This window comes from Dermacentor variabilis, chromosome 6, assembly GCF_050947875.1.
Source record: "Dermacentor variabilis isolate Ectoservices chromosome 6, ASM5094787v1, whole genome shotgun sequence".
Lineage (NCBI taxonomy): Eukaryota > Metazoa > Arthropoda > Arachnida > Ixodida > Ixodidae > Dermacentor > Dermacentor variabilis.
The window spans coordinates 99,444,731-99,454,703 of NC_134573.1; positions in this window are offsets into that span (position 1 = coordinate 99,444,731).

The following is a 9,973-nucleotide window of genomic DNA, read 5'->3' on the forward strand; positions in this document are numbered from 1 at the left end:
ATCAGCAATTATGTCATCTGCTTAACAGGTCCTATACATTATTCCGCGCCTGAAATAGAACAGAGTAAGCTACTCCTTCCATGCACTACACTGGTGGGTCGTGGTGCTTCTTATCATATCCACGTCGCGCTCACGTCTTCATCATCGCTTTGTTGGTCGTAGCTGTGTTACGCAAACGAGAATACAAGACGAGAGCACAGGATAGGCATAGTTGCTTTTGATTCATACCAACTAACCAGCTCGCATTGTTTGGTAGGTCACCTGTCGTCTTTGGTGCCCCGTTTGGTGCTATAGATCGCGATATGCAATACTAACTGGCTCATCAGAATGTAATTTTGCCTAAATTACATTGGAAAGAAAACAGACTTTCATTTCGCATCCAGAGTATTTAATGATAGGCGTAGTTAACCGCCGTACACGTTCACCTGAGCACGGCATGAATACAGAAGTATGCTACCTCGGGCTTTGCAAAGCATTCTGCTGCAGTGCCTATTGGAGGTTACGTTCGACGAAATATATTAGTTTGAGATTACAGACAGGCCACAGCTAATATCATTTTTAAAACGTTCTGTACAGAACTCCATAGCCCTCCTGCATCTGAAGCCTGGTGCGTAAATAAAATAGCGCATGTACTAAACAGCGAGCCGTCTGCTAAACGCATGCACCGCTTTTTATATAGTTAGGAAGCGCACGCTTTAACAGGGTGGTAAGACTGATGCTAATTGAAGAGGAACTAAGCGCCTGAACGCAGCTGGCAATTCATGAAAAAAAATATGCGGAAACTATAATTTGTGTATCAGGTCCTTCATGTTATATTCTTGTATATGATAACATTTTGTTATTGTATCTGTCTGGTGGCTCACGTGCGTTTATACAAACGAGGTATATTATGTGTACGTGCAAGCTATACATATATGTGCGTGTGTGCGTGTGTGTGTGTGCTTCGTTGCATTCAGCATTCTCGAAAAAAACGTGTCATTAGAGAGTGTTGGCGTATCCGGCATTCCGGTAAACGAAAGCGGACTGGGCGTTTTACCGGATAGGCGTAGGCGAAAACGTGAATAACCTGCACGGCGCAGGCACCTGGCGGCACAAAGCTCACTCAGACGAATACAAATCTAATATTCCAGTGACCAAGTTTATCTTAGTGTGCTGCTGGCGTAAATTTACTCGAGCAGCGAAGCAGAATACACTTGCTTACTGCAATATTAGATCTGTCTGAGTGAGCTTTGCATTACAATGTGGCTGCACCGTGCAGATCACTCATGCGTGCGCCTAAGCTCATGCGTTAAAAAGCCCAGTCCGCGTGCGTTTACCCGAACACCTGACACGCTAAAACTCTACATTGTGTCCTTACGTTTATCGGCTTTTATTGTACGCTGCGTATGAGGTGGCGAGGTTCCCCTTGCAGCTGCAATGAAGCTTTTTGTGACAGGTCTTCCTCCTCGAGTTGTTGCGGAATAAATGCAATTCAACCGATTCCATCAATCATTTATTGCCGCTTTTACGGGAAAGTAAAATGACTTTTTTTTCAGCACAGACATGTCTGCGCATGATTCGAAATCAATAAAGCTAGAAACGTAGGTATTGTAATTATGTCCCCTTCTGTACTATCGTGCTCAGTATGAGCTATAACGCACGACCGCTTTGCCGAGCGCTTTCGCGTTGCAGCTCATTGTGAGCGCATCAGTACGCGATTGAGGCTGCCCCCAACTAACGTTATCAAAAATTAAAAATATGCGATTGGAATATTCTCAAACGTGACCAAAAGGATGTTGTTCGTGACTCTACGGGGCAAATTTCACAATTTTCGGCGCCTTCTTCGGAATAGTAATTAGGCACAACTATTTTTTTATTTTCGTAGGTCGAATGGATAAGGAACGACATGCATTGAAAAGTTGTAGAGTGCTCTGGAAGTGTATTAGCAGCGTTTAACTTTTTATCTAATGCGGAATAACATTTCCCCGCCGCAAATAAAGCCAGCGATGTACGCAAATCTGCAAGCGACCACGTACGGTTACGTGCCGCGATCACAATTCTTGTGCATTTTGACCGTTCTGGCCATGACGGTCCTCTCAAACGTACTACGCTTCGACGAACACCACCTTTAAGTTAACGCGAGAGAGAAAGTGACAGGATAGTGTAGAAGTTGTTAGTTTCAAAATTCATTCCAGCATTTAGTCTCTACTGCGCTGCCAGACGCAACAGACGCACCTGTATTTTCGGTATGAGCGTAATGAAAACATTCAAATCGTCGCGCATTGTCCCTTTTTTTCGCATCAGAGCATAAAAGCTATGTTTATTTGGCATAATTGAGCGAACACTCCAACTGCCGCGCGCAAGTGGCAAGTCCCATCGATTGTTCTCACATTTCGTAGGGCTTTCTATATGACGTGCAAATAAGGATTGACGTGCAAATAGGAATAAGGATGACGTGCAAATGAGGTCTGAAAGTGTCAACACTGCTAAAGTTCACGTTTTCTAGGAGGCTCCGCGATTCTCAAATGTGAGGTTTCAATTGTTTTTAATAGAAGATTTGTTGAGTTGACCGTATGCACTTAACGTACAATATACGGTGTGGTTTGTTTCATAGGAAGGTCAACAACAGATTTTCGCCCTGTCCACCTATAGCGAACATTCGGAATAGGCGCTGAACCTCCTCTGAGTACTTACGTGAGCGAGCGGTTTGCTTTCCCTCTTTCCTACTCTCCGCGCACTATTCTAGAATACACGCGGGCATTGCGTAAGCGCCAAACATCTCATTCGCGCTTGTTTAATTTTTTTTTTTTTAAGAACACCGTCAGCTTCCGGGTATCAAGTCTTCGTGCACTGTGTGCGGTTTCGGGACGTTAGGCACTGTGCAATTTCAGAATGCACTGCGTATTTTCGGGATATTAAATGCGCCAGTTTAACATGTGTTTGTTTTCAATTAGATAGTTTGCATTTTTTATAGGATATCAGTAGAGACTGCGCTTAAACACAGACTGCAGTCTGGGAAGGCGCCAGCTTCGTAATTGTGCTTGAAACTCCATTTTCCCCATTCTCTTTCAGATCCTCGCATGCCACGCCAGGCGACTCTACCCGGAGGTGAAGAAGGTACGCACAACTCAACCGGACACGCAAGGCCAAACAGCTTCGCATTCGTGATGAAACTTAACACATGACTTGTACTGTGTACAGCAGATAAGCGGTCGTTATCCTCCCATGGAGAGTTGTTATCTGAGAGTAGATATATTCTTAATGGTAGTTATTTCTTAGAGAATTGTTTTGGTACAACATTAATAAAATGCGGTACCGAATGATATGAAAAGCTATGTAGGATGGCGGAGGTTTAGGTAGTGCCATCAGAAAATCTCAAAAGAAAAAGATTTCATATACCTGGCTCAAGACTCGGGTTCTAATTGTTGATCTCCGTGTAAAGTCTTCAACAAGCAGTGATTATTATGATGATGATAAAAAGGGAGGCGCAGCCCAGCAAAGAAAGAAATTGTGGCAGAATTCATCTCAGAATATTTGTTAATGGTAATGCGATTAGCATTCCAGGAGTAATTAGCGGTAGGTTTTGTCCTCCTAGCTACGAAAGTTTTCGTTGTTGTATAAATTAAGTTAAAAGCCTATTTTTCTTAACAATTTGGTTGTGCGCAAATAATGAGTATTATTCAATTTGTGATTGCGGATGACGTACTTTACGCTATGTATATAGCGTACAGGAGTTTTAGAAACTTTCAAAAGTGATTTGCCCGTAGTGGGTGTTCACGTCCAAATTTAATTTAAAGCAAAGCAGTACATATACTGCGAGTTCTAGAGGTATATATGGGCTTCTTTAACGCGCACCCAATGCATGATATACGGGCGCTTTTTTGCAGATCTCGCCACCATCAGAGGTTCATTGTCAGTTCGTTTGAAAAGTTCACCGCCTAGTGTGCATCAAATTGTCCTTCTAAAACAATGCATGGCATAGTTGAATTTGAATGAACAGCAAACATTGATGTGCTTTCTCAACCAATTCTTTCCGAATCATGCAAGATTCAGTGCGCTATGTCGTGATTTCACACTCTAAAAACTGGATTATCGACCTTTCACAGAAGAAGAAGTTCTAGGACACTGGTCCAGACGGGTTTCGGCACTCAACGCCTTAAGGTCTCTGCTGTAGTGCTTAAGAGCTTGCCAATTGTGCGACCGAATTTGAAAGTTCTGGCGCGTAGCATCACGTTATTGTTTGAATTTTTCTGATTTTATTTTTTACTAGTTGTTCCTTCTTTCACCTTTTATTTCCTTGACCCCTTTGCCCAGTATAGGGTAGCCAGCCGGTACTTACACTGGCTAACCTCTCAGTCTTTCCTTCCCTTTTGTCTCTCTCTCTCGCTCTCGTGATTGCGCAGTGGTTAGGTGGTTGTAGAACCATAGTTTTCCCTAGTAATCTCACTAGGGGGACCCATGTACGTAGGAATTAATTGGGTCTAACTGAAAAAGTTCGAAGCCGTACGCCTCGGGCTGCTTTTTCACTTTTATTCCAAACGCTCAGTTCGCATTAAAACTAAATATGAAGAAAATATTGATGATAGTAAACATGGTACTTTACCACACGCAAACCTGAATACATTAGAGCAGGGCAGTTTAACTTGCATGCAAAAGAAGGTCAGCCTAAAACAGAATAAGAAACAAATAGTAATGATAATGAACGGACAATTAGGCAAGCACAAACGGGAACACACGCAAAAACGAGAGGACATGGCGCACGTGTTGCTGAACTGTGCCTCGTATGCCCAGCAAAGGCAGCCGTTACGCTTGAAACTCCGGGCTCTGGGCAATCATTCGTTATCACCAGGGATAATATTTGGACCGTGACCTGTTAGTCCCCTAAAAAGGACAGCTTTCGGGGCATTGCAAGAGCATTTTACAAGTACGGACACGGGCTTGAAATGCTAGAGACGATTTGGCGAGACCCTCCCGTGAGAGTCGCTTCATATTTTCCAGTGTGTTCTTATAACCACTCGTTCAAACATGCCGCCCACTGTGACTTCCGCATCTCTCTCTTGCACGCGTCCGTTATCCGACGCCGGCAGAACGAGAGCGGCGAAATGATCGTACAGTGCCGCTCGCCTGCGCTGCCCGGCCACGGAACCAAGAAGTTCCAGGACACCGAGGCCCTGCGGATGCGCAACATGGTGGCCCGACAGGTACGATGCAAAAATAAACTGAATCCCGAATTTTTTGCGTGTCAAAACCGCGATCTCATTACGAGGCACACCGTAGTGGCGGAGTCCCAGATTAATTTTGACCACATGGGATTCTTTAACCTGTAACGAATGAACTGTGCACGAGGAAAAACTAGGAGGGAACGTGACGCGAGAAAGTCGAAGAAAGCGCCAACCGGGCACGTGGACTTGTCGCTGTAGGTTCTTGTGCCTTCCACCTCCAGGTTGACTGCACGCTCTTCCGGAAAGAACGGGTTCAACAGCAACGTGCTGCGGTCGCACTGACACGTTGCCGGAATTACCACAGATGCATACGTTGCAATGAACGGCAAGAGTTACGAAAGCAGATCGGCACAACAGCGCACCACAGGCACGTACCCAAGTACACGTACCAAAGAGGGGGGGGGGGCGGTGGCACACATCGTTACGCAGCTTTCCAAATAACAATACGGGTCGGTTTTAGCACTTAACTTCGTAGCGCAGCAAACGAGGGATCCAAAAGAACTGCGATTGTTCCGCAAATACATATTTCTCCATATTTCTTCCAGAGCTAATTCAAGAAACGCTACTATAAATATTTATTTTACACTTTCGCTTGTTTACTTGTTCTTGGCAGTGTTCTTACTGCGCGAGTCCATTTGATGTGGTTCCTTGTTTGCCAAGTGAAAGAGAGGTGTATTTCACAGGCGTACCTTTGAGATACACCTTATTTCATTTATCTTTTGCGGGTTTACGCGTCTTTATGGCGAAGACTGGGCATTATTCAAATGTATACTAGTAAATGTACCCCCCCCCCATTTGCATACCTTGGAATTGCCCCCCCCCCCCGTAAAGAATACTGGGTACGTGCCTGTAGCACCTAGTGGTTCTCGCAGCACGCGAACAAGTGTGCATGGAATAAAACCCACCGGAAATCATTGGGTCGAGTATGTCTAGCGTAAGAGCACGTGTTGGGCCGACCTTAGAGCAACGGATTTAGGCAAATCGAAAGGTACGACTTCACGGATTGCTTTCCGAAGGCTGGCTACGTGACGTCATGCTTTTTCCTAGTTCTTCTGCTTCAATGAAAAAAATGAAGACCTCTGTTTTCATCTTCTGTGACTGGGAAAAATTGTGGAAAGAAAAAAAAGAAAATTGCCACGGAAAGAAAAGTTGTCGTAAAGCCAAAATTACTGCGAGCTCGGCTTCCGATAGGTTAATATATTTTCACGCTTAGTTGTCTGAGACTGCACTGTAGTAGTTCGTTCATTTTTACATTCTGGCTCCATATTAACCTGTGGAAAAGATTGCTTGAATAAAAAAAAGATGATGTGGAATATAACTTAACGCATATTTTACTTCCAAGTGCATCATCGTGTTTTGGTGTGTTCTTAACCGGATTCCTTCAAAAATGTGCAAAATCAAACTAAGTATCTAAAAACGGAATAAAGCCGAAGCCATATAAATTCAATTCATTCTTTCTTTCTTTTCATCTGTACGCACTCTACAAGGACAGTTTTTTTTTTCATTTTTACTGCAGGTTGGAGAGTGCATTCGAAGGCGCTCCACGGTGACAGAGGTAAGAGTGACAGTAGTTTCTTATTTTCGTCTCTAGTGATAAAAATACAATGACGCATGCACTTGCTCCTTGACACAAAGCACGAACGAATCATGTATTACGCGCAGAGCTGAACGAAATGTTAGTGCGAAATCGGACGATATTATATACCTTACATGAGATATGTGATACTAGGTTTAGGAAACTTAAGTAAGCTATCATATAATAAAGTACTGTTAGCTAAATAAAATGTACCAGCGTTTCAGTGTTGTTGTCGATAGCACTTATCAGGATGTAAGAAGCAACCAGGACATTCTTTCTAACGTCTAAAGGCTTCTATCAAGCGCTCACGAAAAAAAATTTATATGAATCTTTTATAGCGATATTGTCTCTAGATATCGCGATTATTTTATCTCTTTGTCTTGCCTGACAGCTTCTTCTATTTAGCCACCGGGGACGTTTCAGAGACATGAAAGAACAAATCGCCAAATTTTAGAGACTTCCAAGTTAGGAAATTTGCTTCTGAAATGACTTTCTAGGTCGCACTTTATTGTTCAAGAAACACAAGTAAGCGGCCCAAAAGTAAGCGGCGCTGTGACTATTACTAAACAATTGTTCTCTTCCCATCGGTGGTGTTCACATTGTGCATGCCCCTCACCAGGTCTGGCCATTTTGAGTTGACAAGCGCAGAGCGTGCATTGCGTGATAGCGATCGTGTCTGCAAAGCATTACATCGCTTCGCGCCGCGGAAAGGTCTGAAATTTCAATCCGAACGCCGTTTCCCTTTCCCTCGCGGTGACTGCGCTCCAAGCCGGACGGTGACGCACTCGTGTCCCTGAGCCTACGTACTCGTGTTCCCAGTGTGACGTCAGTCATCGAGACACGTTACTTCGAGAACTATTCAAGGCAACATCTGTTATTTGTGCGATCCGTTGCTTGAATTGACGAATTGAAGTTTAGAGAAATAATAAAACACACAAACGGAATATCTGCGTGTTTTTTTTTCGTCACACCGAATCAAGAGAGATGAACTTCCGCTTCGTCTGCTTGTTCCCAAGGTCGTGTAGTCACGTGCGCAGACACCGAAACTATGCCGTTTTCTACCTTATCCCAGAGCGTCATTATGCTTTGCAATCCACTTGTGTTTGCCTGAGTATTCCTGTAGCACTGAACTATACCGCTAGTCATGTGTCCTTGTGCACAGCGTGCAACATCATGCGCTGCGCGAAACGAGACAATGACAACAGCTGGCGCGCGGCGCCGTCAGTGGAAATGCACTGACGGCAAAAAAAGAGGAGAAAAAAAATGAAGGTGGGGCCCGTGACGAAGGCGTCACGTGATCCTCGAGATCCGGTACGGGAGAACGCAGGGCAGAAATTTTGCTTGCGGAGGCTAGAAGGGGCGAGTGGAGAGAGCGTCTCGCTTGGCAGTGGAGCTCGCCTGCTGAAATCATGGGTACGCGGCACTGAAATATTTCTATCTACGCTATTATTGAGCCGATTTGAAAAATTTTTGCGACAGAACGCTCCCTAGAGGACACGTACCAACTTCCAGCGTATAAACCAAATTTGCTATGGGGCCTGTTAAGGGGCCCTTTGACAGACCTGACATTGTGCTCACAAAATGCGTTTTCTTTCCTTCAAAAGGCTGACTTGAATACGTCATAACGCTGCAATTTCGCTAATTTCATTGATATTTCTTTTTTTCGTTTTCACGTTCGCTGTCGTAGCAGCAAATTAATTTACAAGAACTAAAGTTTATGGTAACATTAAGCAAACAGCAGATGCATAATTAGGCCTACCCACTATAGAAAGATGCGGATATCAGAGCGGCCGGGCTCGCTTACGCAAAACAAGAACGCAACGCTTTCGTTTTTCGTGGCTTTCGGACAAATCAATGCTGCCTGAAGCTTTCAGCTGGAGCAAGTGGCGGAACCGTATTTGATCCACCACGGCAAGTCTAGAGCTCGCGTTTGGCCTCATGCATACCAGATGTGCGCTTAAGGCCTGCCGTGGACCTGTAAAAGTCACGCAATTTTCGTCGCCGTGTTAACATACGAGCAAGATTGTGTTGAAAGATCTTGTGGTCCTTTCGCGAGCTCAGAGAACTACAAAATTCAGAGGAATATTGTGGTCCAAGTGTTTTAATTTTGCTTCTAGAATATCAATTTGCCCGTGATATTAATTTGTTGGCGTAGCTATTATAATCTGAAAGTAAACGCAATATTTCAGCTCTCCAGATTCTGTTATGTGGATATATACTAGAGACAATCTCGTTGAATTTGAGGCAAGCTTTAGCAGAAATTTGGCGACTTTTTCATCTCAGTTTAGTGACAAGAGCGAAAAAAAAATGTGGTGACACTGCCAGGGTGATACAAGGGAAACATCACAATAGCAACCTATCGACGCTACATACAGTTTGTGCAACTCAACAAAGGAGACCTGGCGGGATTCGTCTAGGGGACCTTATCGCATACATCTTACGGAGCTAATTGTACCAACGTTCAGGGGCCGGACTATGTCAGACAAATTATGGAAAAAGTGTACTAGTAGGAGTTCCAATGCAAGAGAGTGTTGAGCACTGCTTGACTCATCGGCCATGGTCCTAACGGGAATATGTCCTTTTGTGATTCGGACTAAATTTCTCACATTTGTCGACGGGTTGCTGGTGACCAATGCAGATCAACTGTCAGCTGAGAAATAGCAATTATCGATAGTGATAACTCGTGTATGGCGAATTCAAAAGCGGACCTTACACAGGTGTCCAGACATTCATGGATGATGTACTGGTTCGATTGGCAGTCTACTGGTTTATTAATGTATGGTTCGCAATAGAACCCAGAAATTAATTTCACTCTTCCGTTTCGTGGCTGCTCACTCAGTTGCGGCAATAAGGAGTTTTTCGTATGATCATTGTGCAGGAGACGCTGCGGTGCAAACAAGGACATTGAGCTAAAAGTGACGCATTGCGCTAGCGTGCTTCATGCTTCTAAGGATACTGCTTCAAAATGTTTGAGATGTGTAGGCACTTCACTTGATAGCGCACGATAAAGCTTCCGTGTGGCCTACGATTATCTCAACAAAGTATACGTCCACGGCCGTATCAGTAAAAATAGCTGAGACAAAGGATGTTAGCATAGTCTTGAAACTTTTATTGCTTTTTAATCTTAGCCAAAATGTTTCTCGATTGTGTTAGACACGTAAGCGAACAGAAATTGCTCAGTTGCTTGCATATGTGG